The following is a 15542-nucleotide window of genomic DNA, read 5'->3' on the forward strand; positions in this document are numbered from 1 at the left end:
TCAAGTAGGGGCCAGCTCCGCTCCCACTCATCCCCTACAGCTTCTCAGCCACCTGTGCCTGCACCTGAGCTGTATCATGCCCTGCAGTCTCCCAGGGCACATCCCCCACAGCAGACAGGCTCAAGGGAGATCACCCATCACATCTCCCTTTGGGGAGGATCTCAGGGATACCACGGTGCCCCCTGGGAGCTTGGCCCCCAGGGTACGCTGCATGCACAGCACCTGGATAGGGACACTTTGAAGGCCTCAGGACTGCTCAGGTCAATGTTTCTAGAACTTTTTATTCTGTGAAAAAAAATCTTTTACATTTCAAGTTTATTTCCAATGTAGGAGGAATTGCTTAAATATTATATTTTTTATAAGTTAAAGCATTTAGGATTTTGAACACCTCAGCTTTTCCATTGTGCCAGCACATATATGTGGTACTTGAACATTTACAACAACAGAACGCCTTAAGAAGTCCATCACTTGCAAAGACTTACCTACAGAGTTGTGAAGTACGAGTGTTTCCTTGGAGCAGTAAACACATGGTGAGTACCACTGTTGTAATTTAAAGAGTGCTACAGAATACTCAGCTGTGACTTAAATTCAGCAGTGCAGCTCAGGGCACTGAACGCTGCGCCTGAAGCAAAATCTCCAGATATCTGTTCTGTCTCATGCTGTAGCAGCTTCCCCTCCTTGTTGCTCCCACCCAGCACTCCCATTTTCAACTGCCTAAGGAGGAATCACCCACAAAGGCAGGCTGATCAGCTGTTTCTAAGAATTGGACTAGAATCTTGGCATTCTCTGTCTGATCTACAGAGCAGGAGGCATCTCATGCATACTGCTAATTTCCTCTCTTAAACAGCTTTCTTTAAGTCCTTCCAGGTTTCCTTCATTAAATTGGAGACTATAATGTGCATGAAAAGAGTAAGATAAGAATCTGCTAGAATCAAACTTTTCAGTACTGCTAGTTTAGAACAAAAATGTATAAAGTGTAGAACGCAATTGACATCAGATGGAAATTATGCTGACTTTTTAAAAAACAGAAGATGACCCAAGTCCTTCCTTTACATTTCCTGATATGCTTTTCAGTCACCTATAGACAATATTTCATCTGTGAGAAACAGCAAGAACTAATCCTGTATGCGGTATCACTGTAATTAAAGTTACTTAATATCTAGATACTATGCTCACCTCTATCAGCACCAGCAGGCTGAATTCCTATTTGAAAAGTAATATGGAGTGAAGTCTTTAAGGAAGACATGCTTTTTCCAAGGACAAAACAATGAAGCAGCCAAGATTTGTTTCTATTTGTCTGGTAATCTCTTCCTTTGGAAATACAGTGAACCGTGCAAACTAGTTTACAGGTCTCAGCCCTGGGTGGTACGTGGCATGCTCTTTCTTCCTCTTCCCTTCCTCAAGTTATTTAAAAATAAATAAATAACAAGAATAGAGGCTGAAACAATCCAACCACATTTGCTAATGGGGCACTTTATTGCTTTCAGCAAGGGAATGCTATTACATTCCTTAATCCACCTGCAAATCGATGATGATTTTAACTTGCTTTCAGCAGGCAGATATGTGTGCACGAGCTATATTGTCTGACGAGCCAGCCACCCGTGCATGATTGATCAGCATCCTACCTCGGGTGTGTCAGAATCACAATAATATGACAAATTCTCTTCGTCATGCTTCAGCTTTTGCTGGTTGTTAACACAAAGCAGGTGTAAAGCAAAGGAATAAAAAACACCAGCCGTCATGGCAGATATTGGAGAAGAGGGCTGCGAACAAAGGGCTAACAGAAAGGATCCCGAGGGACTGGCATTCAGCAGGAAAGACCATCTGAAAGCCCTTCCCGGTACCCAGCAGACAGTCAATCACTCGATAATTCCCTCCAATTGTTCCACATTAAACTGTTAGTTGGGTTACACTTAGATCTGTGTTTCATTAGTCTTTAACAAATTACAAGGAAACTGCCCAGGGTTAACTTTTCCTCCCTGTCGCCACAGAGCCACGTTAGCTGGGCTTTCTGCAGGATGATCTGTGTTCCTGCAGAAATGACGGTCAGGCTCAAAAAGTTCAGTTCTTGAAGCTGTGCATGCTTTTTGTTTGGTTGTTTTTACCCAATGTCTGTATCATGTATCTGATAGCTCATCTTTGGGAGTTTTTTACACTGGATTTCTTCTCCCTTCCAGTTCTCTATATAAAAGGACTTCTACACTGTAGTAGAATAGGAGCCTATTTTTGACGTAGTGCTCCATGCTTAATGTTATTAAGTGTCATGGTCGATTTGGATGCATTAAAATATTACAGTTAACTGGTTAAAATCCCATCCTGCCACCATTTACTCTAAGTTATCTCAACTACCGAAGCTGAACCGCACAGAAGAATAAAATTACATACATGCATACTTATTTGCTGATAATGACTTCAGTTTGCATCCAGCTCAGTGAAAGATGCAGCTGAAGTACAATTGTACCATACCTCTCCCACAAATTTCCACCGAGTCATGAACTATGACTACAGAAATTCAGGGCCCCTTTGCTCAGGTGTGAGTACTGGTGTAAGATGCAACCTTCCCAGAAGTCAGGGCTACAGATCTTGCCTTCCTTGGCTCAAGCAAAACTTCAGAAACACTCCGTTGAAACTCTACGTTGTAAAGACCTGAAGGTTAATATCCTGCTCAATATATCAGCTCTCTTTCAGAAATCACACAATGAAATCCTTTCTCCAGGCCAGCACAGTCACTGACATGAAATTCAAACAAAACAAAAAAAATGCAGGGCCTCTGCTTTTTCCTGAAATGAAAATTGGAAAGATTATCATTTCCTTAGGCAAACTATTATCTGGGTCAGCACTACTTTATTGTGTAGCAGGCAATACTAACTGGTGTTGATTTGGCTTCAGCCTCACTAATAAAACCAGAAAATATTGCTGAGGTACCTTTTGCTGGCAGTTAGCTTTGGAATTTCCGATGGCCCCTGAATTAGCAGAATCTGAGAACTGTAACTGCTGCTCCATAAATCTTGCTCGGTGTAGTCCTGAACTGAAGTCCACTGAGGCTGATAGGAGCCCTTATTTTAACACATTTGGGAAAATATCTTCTGTGAGTTCTCTGAAACCTACTAAAGTCCGTAACAAAATATTCACTTACTACACTTGATCCCAAGTTTAGTTTTTCTTTCTCATGCCTGAACCATGACCTGTGCTTTCTTCTGAACACGAGAGCTTATCTGCAGCCACATCTTTCCCATTTTTGCTCTTAAGCCTTTACATAAAATGTTTTCAAATACAGACAACAAGTTTTTTAATATACTGAACTTAAATTTCATTTTATGGAACCCAAGCAATCGTGCTCAGTAATTTCTTTTCCCTTAGATCTGTGCATCTGATTCATTTATTATTTTTTTAAATACCAGCCATGTATTTACTACACTTCAATTTTCTGATGTGGCCTCACTTCAAGTTTTGACATTTTGCTGAAAAGTTTCAACAGCAATTAGTCAAAACACGATGACGTTTTGGTTTTCAGTTTAATCCATACCAGAGCTTAGACCAAAGCAGTTTTCTTGCAGTGAACACAGACTTTCTAATTACGCTCACTAATCAGAGGAGTTGTAAGAGCTTTTTAGGTGGAGGAGTGCCTCTCGGAGCGCATGGTCTAGCCTAACAAGCACGATTTGATGCTCCTTGAAGCTAAATGGCAGTTTCCACCCCAGCAGCTGGGCACGAGGGCACGCAGAAAGCAGACTCCCCTGAGTCCCTCGAGAGGCCTTGGCTCCGATGCACAGTTCTCATCAACCCCCCCTCTCTGCTCCTCTCTTTCCCCCAGAATCAGCCTTGATGATCTCCCAACACTTTCTGATTTAACCTTTTGGTACTTTTAAGAAATCTGCTGACTGTAACGAATTGAATTAACTTACCCCGAGCTAAGCAGCGCTGTTTCCAGCGGTTCTGGCACAGGCTGGGTGACCAGAAACTGAGACCAGCGCTGCAGGGCTGTATCTCAAATCTCATAGCTGAGGGAAACGTAGGATATTTAACCCTACCTCTTAACTGGCTTTCAGTTAACGCTGGATCCTGAGCTGCTCCACACCTCCCAGTGGAAACCAGTAAGCACAGGGGAGCGGCTAACTGGGCCAGCCCCTCACTTGCTCTCCCGGAGCTCCCCCCCCCCCCCCCCCAGCTATCTCCAGGGGATGCCTGGGGGATTTTTAAATTGCTGTTACTTGACTAAGGAAATCCAGATCGTTATCGTGAAGCACTTTTATATGCAAAGGATGCCATAGATTTAAAGTTTTCCAGCAGCAAAATGGATCTGTGTAGTTGCCCCAGAAACAATTGGGTCCACACCAGCATATCCAGAGATGTGCTGGACCATTCACCCTTTAACACGTGAACCAGGACCAGCTGGAGCATTTTTCATAAAGGGGGGTACAGGGACAACAAATTTTGACTATATATTTAGAGGACTACACACCACTTCATACCATTGTCATAAAAGGCCTCCAAGTTTAAAAACCCCTGCATCTGCCATCTGATTCCTAAACACAGAAAATGCTGTTTCTGTAACGCTGTTCAGTTCCTCCCATTTTGGGAACATTGCATCTGCACGGGAGATGCACAAGCACTGAAGACACAAACGCAGCTATTCACACAAAAGCTAAAGCCAGCCAGATTTCCAGGAGCCAGGCCACCAGGCAGATCAAGCCCTGGCACAGCCCGCTGTGCTCCTCGTGCTGGGGGAAAACCAGCAGGAACTGCAGCTGCAGTGCCAGCAAGGTGTCAGCCAGGGGCAGCGCAGTTACAACTTCCCCAACAAGGCCGTTTTCCAGATGCCGAGTGCTATCAGCCAGCAGCAGGAACGGTGCCCAGGCCACATATGTGCTAACGTAGTAAGACACCACGATGGGAGCCAACGAGCTCCTGCAGATAGCTACGAGGATACAAACCAAGAGCCATTCCATGGAATTACACGACTTATATCCCTCTATATTCATATACAAAGGGTAACTAACTGCCTCGAAAAATAACTAGGCCTGGTGTGGATTGCATGCCCCAGGCTGCAGCGAGGTTGCCCGTGCCAGCACTGCCCTCAAACATCCCCAAGAGAGCGTCTGTGAATGGTGGAGAGCGAGGTGGGATAAAGCTCATGTCAAAGCACATGTTTGTTTCCAATCTAAAAAGATCTGAACTAGGAAAATCTGGAATTCTGGCTCTGTAACAATCATTCATCTGAAAATGTGGGTGCAGATATATACAGCGTTTAATCAGTTATAATGTGTAAGGGCCAGCTCCGCTCCCCCTGAATCCGAGGAGAACATCCTAATGAGACTCTCACAGGATGTATGGACCACATGTTGCAGCAGCAAAGCTCCTTCAGGGCATAGCAGGGGCTGGAAAGTTTTACCAGAGAAACTCATCCATGAAATGCAACTCCTGATGCCCTTTGTATCAGAGAGCGAACCTCATGCTGGCTCTGATTAGCTGGCAGGGAAGAGCTGAATTAAAAGCAGCGACCAGAATGAAGGATAAGTAGTTGTTATCAGAAAATCACCAGCTAATTGCTTCCCAGTCCCATTAATTTATTTACTGATCTCATCATTTGACTGTTGAAATTTTTCCAGCATCGCTGGGTCTCATTGTCATAACATTGGATGCTACTAAAAAAATTAAGAACACAGCACACCATAGAATTGTTGCGTGCATATGAGGAGACAAGGGGCAAGTAAAATTTTAATACTATCTTCTTTATTATTTTGACTTAGGGGGAAATAGAGATTTGGGAGGAAGTCTGAAGACTGGCTTCTTTTCCTTGTTCTGAAAAGACAGAACTTTCTGTAAGAGACATAATTGGTAAAAACTTTCTTTGACGGAAAAAATCTTCTTCTTCAAAAGGCATACCGATAAAGAAGTTTTGTTCAGTCCCAATAGGTACATTTTAGATTCTTGCACAAATTGTACTGCAACAATTTCGGATTTTGATGTATCCTTCCTACCTCAGTTACTTGCTAATGTAAGCATAACAAATTATCTGCTATCATCTAGCTGAAGCTACTAGACTGCAGTTAATAATTTACCTCTCAACTCATCTTTATTCTGAACATGCAAATTATTAATTGATTACAGGTTTTCCATAGTCATCTGTGTAAATGACTGCTCTTGCCTTTCATTACTGCCTCCTTTTCCACCTGTCCGTCAATCAGCTCTTCTTGGTGATGCCAAAATAACATTTCACGCTCGTGCTGTTTGCAGAATGCCAAGGCTCAAATGAAAGCACAAAGGAGGAGCCTGCACAACAGGAACGTAGCCTCTCAGGCGTGATGCTGCCCGTTGGGATGCACGATGTTCACTGGTATTTCATCACTTTTGGTAGAAACTATGAAAAGTGCACAACATAAAACACTGCTTCTGTGCAGCGTGAATAGCAGCTGTAAGCAAGAAGTCAAAAACTGGAACAAATTTCAAGTTCTTCACGTATCTGCTGTCATATTTGCAGGTACATAAGGTAAAATGGATGGCTGGATCTCTGGAGATACGGGATTATTGAACATGATGCTGTTCACATACACTAGGCACAGAGCTACATCCTTTTTGAGACCTGACTTACTAACACAAGGGTATTTTGGCATCTTCACATGTGCAATGCAGGGCCATGCTTTGCACAGCACAGCTTTTGTACCAGTCTGTTTTGTGAATCTGGAGTGCTTTATCCTCAAGATGCCATAAACAAAGTGCTTCTGTGTCCTTGTGCAAAAGGTGATGGGTGCGATTCAGCTGCTGGGACTGTCAGCTTTCTCAGGCAAGTATTTTCTGCTGTAAACCTTACCCTGTGCGCTCTTAAAACAAATCTCATTGTATATGAAAAATGCTGATTGTTGATAAAGGAAGGAAAAAGAAGAAAAAGAAAATCCTGATAAAATACAGTGCTACCCTAAAGCTTTGGAAGGAAATGGAATGGTAGCAGATGCCTCCTCTAGCAAGGTAGATAACAACGTATGAGTCCAGATGAACTTCAAGAATTAGCTCTACTGCAGCTTCACCCATTTTTCTCTCATGCACCAACAGCAGGTTACTAACAGTTTCCTGCTAGCTGCTAAACCAACAGTGGGTTAGGTCATGGTAAAAAGCCAGGATATCTGGCTGTATTTGTTTTATTACAAGCTGTGGGTTTAATCTTGTAAGAAATCATGTGATGGCTTTATCTCTAGCTTTGAAGACCTACCTCCACAGATCCCTGCACTTGGCGTGGCTGTGTTAGAGGAGGGGAGGCAGGAAAAGCCTGGCTAATTTCAGAGCTCTGCCGACAAGATAGCACCAACACATCCCAGCCACAGGACAAGCCAAGAGCACTCTCAGGCTCTGCAGGAAAAATCATTTATACCAGTACATGCTGCACCATGATGAAGACATGGGAAATGCACAATATTTGCATTCTGGTCTAACATTACAGATCGATCCACTAAAAAGAATGGCCAGAAGTCAGAAAACCGGTCCTTTTTAGTTTGCTTTTAGTATAATGATCCTGTTTTTCTCTTTGCTTTGTTTTGTTTTGGAGTGTTTCGTTGTTGTTTTATGATACATTTGCATTACATCTTCAATATTTTTCCTACCACCCTGATTAGAAAAATTCATTTTTCCCTTGGTGAGTCTCATACGGCATCTTCATCCCAGAAACAGAGACTATAAGAAAACACAACGAGGCTCGGATACTCAAAAGGTATTTGAATGACTAACTCCCCTCGGTTTCAAGCACCACATCACCATTATTCTTCCTGAGTGCTCTTCCACTCTGCCAAGCACAAGAACAAGAGGTTGTTCTTTATGCTGGCTGCCTCCTGATCTCCTCATGCAGTTTTGAATCTTTTCCAAACCACATCCCCGATTTTAGCGGGGAAAGGAGACCGGGAGAAAGATGTTCACATCTGTGAAGAGCCACATCTGCAGGCAGCCCTCCTGCGTTCAATCCTCTGCTTTGGCTGTGGAGAAGGCGGCCTTGATTGCACAGACCTTTGAAGTTTAACAGTGATTTGAATGTGCTGACAGACAGTGTCATTGCCACATTTATATCAAAAGTTGATTATCTATTGAGAGGAAGTCTGTTTATGTGTTTACTTCCACTTTTGTTAATATCGGGAAAGGAAAGGGAAATTAACATATGAAAATGCCAGATGTGACTAATAGCTATCAAAGTAAGACAGGACTGGGCTCCAATGAAATGTGTCTGCTAATTTGGAATAATCTGATATTGTCTTTTCTGCCTTAGAGTTATTCAGGCCCTCACAGTAAAAAGATTTATTGGGAAGCAGAAAACCTGAGTTCCTCCTCACTAAGACTTTGCACTCATATGACGGCATTGTTTCTTGTACACAGTTGTAGGACAGCACCAAAAGAACAGCATAAATTTTCTCGGGTACCTTTCAGTCCCTGTTCAAAGACATGAAGTATTTGGCATCCAAGATTTATGCACCAAGGTGATACTCTAATAAATTATGTCAAGACATCTGAAAGTCATCATTTCTGTGCACATGCATGCATTTTAAAAGAAAATCTACAAGAGGATCAAAAACAAGATTAAACCACATCTGTTTGGGTTTAAACTACATTGTCTGCAGAGTTCAAAGTTGTTTCCCTTCGTCTAAAAAAACTTACCCAGCTGTTTTTTATCTTAAATTCCTACCACTATCAAAGAAGTGTTTTCATTGGCCAACTGATGTTATTTCTAGAAGCTGAGCTAGTTAGGAATGGAGCTAAGTAACAAAATATGCTTTATTCATCAAAGGTCTACCCTCTGTGACTCGACTTGGCACACTGAGAAAATTAATAGAGAGGTTTCACCAGGTTCTAATGGGAGCCGTGTATCTACTGTATGTCATCATGCAATAAATTAGGTCCTCAATCTTTTTACGCCAGTAATTGACTACAACTGACACCGATAAGAAAAACATGAGACAGAATGAATTGGAAGAGGCACAAATTATACAATAAATAAACAAATACTACACAAATTCAATACGTGGGAAAGAGAAATGTTTTGAGAGCTGTCATCAATCAGTAAACATTCTGCATGAGTGCAGGTGTTGTGTGGTAGTGTTGTAATAGCCTGACTTGTTCAGCTACCACTGACAAATGTACACACCCAAGGACACGTGTCTGTGTACGTTTACATGCACACACACACACAGGAACACCAGAGCATGAACTCCCGATGTTCTGCGTTAAACACAGAGTGCAATAAGTGGTACAGCAAGCTGCCTCCATCACAATTACAGGGCTTTGTGTTAAAACAGGAAATAAATGCAAAGCTAATCTAAAGGCATATGACATGACAGCTGCATCCCAAGCAATGAATTTCACATTTTTATACGCCCTCTGCCTTTCTGAATGGCTGCAGCAGCACGTGAAGGCCTGTTTCACACACCAGGGCCACAATTTCACTCCAGTGGGAACTGGCTGAAGTCTCTCGTGCACCAGGCTACGTCCTAACTCCCAGAGGTAAAGTTCCCTAAAGCCTAAGGCCAGCCTGGATCCACAAACGGAGCAGCAGAATGGTCATTTTGGCCAAACGGATTTCGGAGCTGCCCTCTTACCCCCTCCCTACATGCAGAGCCCAAGAAGGGAGCAGGCACCGTGCTTCCAGCCGGGAAGCTGCAGACACCTGGGGAGCTGGAGGGCAGGCAGGTGGGGGCCTGGGGGTCCTGTTCCTGGATCTTGGAACCTAAACACCCAGAAGTTTTCTTTACTTCACTGATCTGGCCCTATTCTTTCTGAAAGCAGGGATATAACTTGCTTTTTTTAAGCAGCAAACAGGAAAACCGAACAGTTGGACGCCCTACAGCTGGTCTACTAATGTCGCAATCTTTTCAATATGTTCATTATTCAGTTGCCACAGATTCATACATTTGATAGCTCTTGATCTGCAGATCATTCACATCGTGGCCTAACAGCTGGCATTTCATGCCATAACACTGTAACGATGTACCCGTAATGTATAGAACACATGGGGCTAACTCTGTTCACCGAGTACACATCATGTGCTCCGCTGTCAAACAATATTTTACACATTTCCAATTTACATTTAACATTGTGTGGGATAAACCAATAAATCATTTGGCCTGGGAAGAGGAACAATACCAGCTAATTCATGCAACTAATCCGAAGCACATCATTTTTGTTATTGTGATTGTTTTCACTGAAATCTTGAACTTGAAAATGTTTTGGGTGGTCTTTGTTCTGAATACGTTCCCCTGTTCTTTCCAAAATCCAGCATTTCAGAGCAAGCTCTGCTTGTCTTATCTGCTCCCCACAAATAGAAAAAAAGCAGGGATTCAGCCTGCTGACACACGCTTAGAGACTGCTCACAGAAGGCTGGCCCTCGGTGTACAGCTCAGGAGGAAAACCTGTAAATGGATTCTCCAAAGCAGGAAAGTTCAAGAATGGAAATAAATCAAGATGAAGAACAATACAAAAATGTGTCATCAATTTATTCAAACACCTTCTGGCATACAGCAAGAAAAATAGCCCCGGTGCCCCCATCACTACTTAATGCAATTCTCTTTTTCCTGGTCACGGTAATGCACGTTCCAACCTCTGCCCGAAAATGAAATACAAATCTGGCCAGACAGAATTCACACAGCTCCAAGGGAACGAGTTCAGTAATGCCCAAGTGGCTTAGTAATTTCAGTCACATTTTCAAAGTCCCAAAGCAGCATTCAGGCCCAATTCCTGTGTTTAAGTTTCGTGCCCTTCAGTACCTTTTGGCATCTGGCTTAGGCCAGCAAGCACATTCAGCTGTACTTACACCGACTTCTTAATTTTTTATAGGAAAACCGTGCATCAACATAGCAGATCTTCCACTCAGCAGCCATAGGATGGCCTAGAAATTGCAAATACACAGCAAAACCCAAGCAAATACGCAGCAAAACCCAAGCAGTTCAAAAATAAGCTCTGATTGCCAGCTCCACAGCCCTGCGAGGGAGGTGAGCTGAGGACAGAGTGAGCAGCAAGTACCCCAGCCCAACCCGCCGCACGTACCAGCTCCTGGCAGTGCTAGGTCAGGGTATTTCTTTCCCCTTCCCACACCAACACACCCTTCATAATTTCAAAGATGGATGGATGCAGACTAGGAGTTTGAGGTTTTTGGCTGCCTAACAGCAGCAGGAGCCATCCAAGCGATTTGAATTTCAAATCTGTGGAGGAGCTGGAGGGCAGCCCTTGGTGGATGGCTGGTCACAACTGCCTGAGCAGCAAATACTGTGGTGGGATCACTTTCTAACTGCTTTTTTACTTAGTAATAGACAAGTCTTATTTAGCAAAACCATTCACAGTAATCACAGTAATCTGTGATCTTCACTGCAGACCCTGAAAATTCAATGTGAAAAGGACAAATGTTTAGAAAAATTTGATGTGTAAATATTGCATAAATACAAAATAGGTGTTTGTAAGGTTTTTGTGTGTTTTAAGTCTCATAAACATGCTGGGAGACAGGTAACTTCCGAGGAGCCTTTCACCCCACTGATAACATGAGGACAGACATTTACACACCACACCTCTCACCAACCAGTCCTCCTGCGATATGCCAGAAGCAACAGGCATCTCCAGCTGCGGGAAGAGAGGCTTTTTAAGATCATTGCCTAGTGGGTAGCAATCAGAATACTCCCTTGTGCTTGGGCAACTCACATCAGATATAACATCAAATAGCTTAGAATAAACATCCAGTCCTTGCGGTCCCGCAGTCCTCCTACCAGCCCCACCGAGTCATTCAGTGACTATTTTCCAGCGCCAGAAAATATGAAAATTAAAACCTCAACAAGATTATAGAGTTTGCCATCACATTGGCTTTGCTAATATTGCTTCATATTATGTAAACCGTGAGCGCTGCAGTTATGGGAAGGCATTGTAACCTTCCTTGCCAGAGCGGTGACAAACAGAATCTGAACCCTTTTTTTAAATACAGGGCTGAACCATCCCTCATCTTTTAAAACACATGCCCAGGAGCCAGCTATTCAGCTTCAAACTCACCTGCGAAGCACTTCAGGGAGGTGCAACATGTTATGACTTTGCTCCTATCTGAGCTCTGTGCTGCTTTCCTCAGCAGCAGTGTCTTGCCTTACACCAGCAGCTCCAGTAACAGGGCTCTGGGGGGAGAAACAAACTCAGACAAAACCCTATTGTTTAATCACTCAGAAATACAGTAAATATTTCAAAAGAGCTTAATGTTATAAAAGCAAACATGAGAAGCAAAATCTTGCTGATCTGAAAGCAATTTTAGAGATATTTTCTGTCCAAAGAGACCCTTCTTCAGACCTCCAAAATGTTCTTATTGTTCCTCCTACCACAGGACCTGTGAGCTCTGGCCAAGTCCTTTGACTCTGACTGTTCAAGGGCATGAAGACACAACCCAGCCCACACAGTCTGCAATTAAACCAGCACAAGAGACAATCTAGGGATACGGGCAAGCCTGGGGAGCTTTCCAGGCAAACATGATCATCTTGACAAGCCCCGCTATAGTCTGCATTTAGATTTCTGATGGTTATCAAACAACCACAGGGAGTTTTATGGAAATTTTGAAGGAAAATATGCGCTTTGTGAATGTGCAAGAGACGTTCCTCCTATGAGCACAGTAAGTATAAATCTTATCAGTACGGAATGGAGATGGGCATCGTGGGACAGCTGCATTTGGGAGGGAACCTTTTGGTAATGATGCTTAAACAACCAGCTGGGCAGGCTACAACAGGCCTCATAACACCTTGTAAGCAAAGCCAAGACATTTATAGGTGATAGACAGGAAAGGGAAGTCAGTGATGAACACCAATGGATGGACACAACGGAGAATGGCACAGGAACCTGTCAGGAAAATGTGAATAAAATGCGATGAAAAGCTTACTGAGGGCACTGTTTGATTTCAGAGTTTTAAATCAATTAATAGCTTATTTAGGCAGAGCAGGGAGGGTCCTACTGTCCCTTGTGTGTTTCTCTTCCTCCCCACATGCAGCCAGCAGGAACAGACCATCGCTACTCATCAAAAAGAGCAGAAAAGAGTGAACTGACTCACTGCCATCCGTCCGGGTCTGAAGCTGACACAGAGCAGGAAGGTTGAGGAAGGAGGAAATAAAGAGAGGTCTCAGTGGCAGAGGACCCTTCCCGGGAAGAAAGGGAGCATTATCCTTGGAGTCAGAGCAAGGGGAAGGCTGGGGAGAGAGCAGCACGACACAAAGAGCAGCCCCCATCCCTTCTCGTTCCACATGCTGCTCTGATCTCACTCGTAGGCTGAAGGTCTAATTAGCGCTGTACTGGCCTGATGGTAACAGAAGATAGCAAACGAATTGCTGTTCTTCACATGGAAAGGAGATGTTTTAGTGGCTTGAGTTTTCCTTGTGCGTCTGTAAAGAAAATATGCTTATTTTCCTTTTTATATACCGGGAAACATATGGAAGCTGGATTATATTTGTCCCAGTCTGCCAGCATTTTAACTTTATAGAACCCAAATCCTTTGGGGAATGTAATAAATTTACATACATTCTCAAGTGCTAATGCTTGCACAGGGATCTTTAGATTAGCGGATCCGTGTGCACAAGCCCATATGCACAACCACCTCTGCAGAGGCCTCGCACACACGGAAGGCAACGCAGGTCGAGGTTTCGCGTGTTGGTGCTGCTCGGGGCTGTGTCGGACCAGAAGCTCCTTGCTCCATGCAGGCACAGCTCCTCGGAGGACATCTCCTTTAAAATCTATCTGTAGACTGTACAAAGGTATTTGTTTTATCAGCATACATCACCTAGGATGCAACAAGGCTTTCCAGGCTCCATTAAGCTCCAAACATTTCTCGGTCTTTTTAGCTGACGCGAAGACTTAGCCCTAAAAAATACCAGCCACAGCCCCCTCCGTCCTACAGCTAAGCATCTCAACGGTGCATTTAAATTGATGAAAAAATCTCACTTGCAACTATTTTACAATTTTATTATGATTGTTCTGTTTTGTTCAGTGACTGCCTGATGCAAGCCAAGCCAATTTACACCTTGAACTGGAATTTGTGTACCAGCAAGATTCCCTGATAGCATTTTTCAACAGAAGCATTTGAAAGCATCCCTATTTCTATCACGTGAAGACCTAAAACTAGTTTTCTTTATCCTCACGAGTTACCAACAAATGCATGCACACATCGACACGCCGCAGGAACTTTATATATCTCACATCTGAGCCGGGGAATTCAGGAACATGGGGATCCCACCAGGGGTCTCCTTTAGGGGAGCTCCCCCAAAGTGTACAGCAGAGCCCGGGGCAAACCCAGTTGCCTAAAACCTGCAATCGCCAGCCGTGAAGCCGTGCATACCTTGGCGCTGAGTTAGCAGAAGGTGGCAGTGTTGGATCCACCATCTCCCTGAGCCGCAGCCGAGCCTCCAGCAGGAGCAGCTGGCAGCACAAACGCCTTTAATAATGACAAATTACACATCCGCTGCTCAATTAGTCATCAGTCACATTGTGATCCCCTCCTCTGTCAGGTGGCTGCAGTCAAAGTCCTTAATTCGGAATTATCGGTTTTGTTTTTAAAATAATAATAATAATTAAACCCCCACCCCACTAACACAAGCGGGGAGGGGGGAGCCAGGGTGCCTGTGCCCACACAGTTCCCTGGGCAGCCGGACCTGGGCTCGCTGCTTCTGTGGCTGAGATTTTTTTGTGAGGGCTACGGGAGCACCACGCCGGGTCCCTTCTGTGCCATCGTCCAGGCCCAGCTACAGAATGAAGCAGAGGAATTACAGGACGGCAACCCCAAACTGTGCCCAACGGGCCTTTTGCAGATGAGATGTGTGTCCCTTACTCAGTAAAGCCTTAGGACTGCAAATGGAGCCGTGTCCTTGAAAAGCCTTACAACGAGTCCCAAGACCTCACCATCTGGCAAAATCAGTCCCCAAACCACCACCGGATTCGGGGCTTGCACAGAAACACTCCAATTTCCCCTTCCACCACAGGACATCACAGCCAGGTGGTGAACTTCTACCTCATCTCCCATCTGAAAGCCTCAGGTGCCGAGGAGCAGCTTGCAGGCGCTCGCTCACCCACGCCGCTGGACGTAGGGGAAGGATCTGCTGCCAGGGAATGGAGCAGGCAAACAGCCTGGCTCCGACAGGAAACATAACACCAGCTGATTCAGGGCTCTTTAGCATATGAATGTGTAAATTCGCTGTGACAGGTGGGATGTTTCAAGGACTTTCAATAGGAAGCCAACTGCTGCTCGGTTATCATTAGAAATTCCTCACCGCGATGCCAACGCCTGGCACCCCACGCTGGGGAACCCAGCTCCGAACCAGCTTCAGAAAGGGAGAGAGAGCAGCTCAAATCTATGCTCCTGCTGGGTGATTCCCTGATCGGAGCACAACTAGCAAAATATTTGCTCATGCAAATGTTTCCTGCCATGAGCAGCTTAACAATATCAATGTGTTTCATGCAGGCAAATAAACAGCAAATAATGGGAAGCATATGAGGCAAGGAGAAATACTTGGAATCCTCCGAATTGCCGGGCTCTTTGCTTTAAGGAGAGTCAGAGCCCAGCAGCCCAG

The 15542-nt window shown here is 44.2% G+C and overlaps 1 long non-coding RNA gene across 3 annotated transcripts; it reads right to left on the minus strand.

Annotated features, from left to right (window-relative positions):
• Window positions 1–9993: 9993 nt before the first annotated feature.
• On the minus strand, window positions 9994–14442 carry LOC137862608 (uncharacterized). 3 transcript variants are annotated; one of them, XR_011100429.1, is made up of 4 exons: window positions 14315–14442; window positions 12004–12119; window positions 11539–11583; window positions 9994–11343 (listed from the first exon to the last, which is right to left on the minus strand). It is a non-coding gene; the product is annotated as an uncharacterized lncRNA (long non-coding RNA). The 3 variants fall into 3 exon arrangements; XR_011100427.1 differs by having other exon boundaries at window positions 11532–11583; XR_011100428.1 differs by having other exon boundaries at window positions 11527–11583.
• Between the last annotated feature and the right edge of the window lie 1100 nt (window positions 14443–15542).

Source organism: Anas acuta, chromosome 11, assembly GCF_963932015.1.
Source record: "Anas acuta chromosome 11, bAnaAcu1.1, whole genome shotgun sequence".
Lineage (NCBI taxonomy): Eukaryota > Metazoa > Chordata > Aves > Anseriformes > Anatidae > Anas > Anas acuta.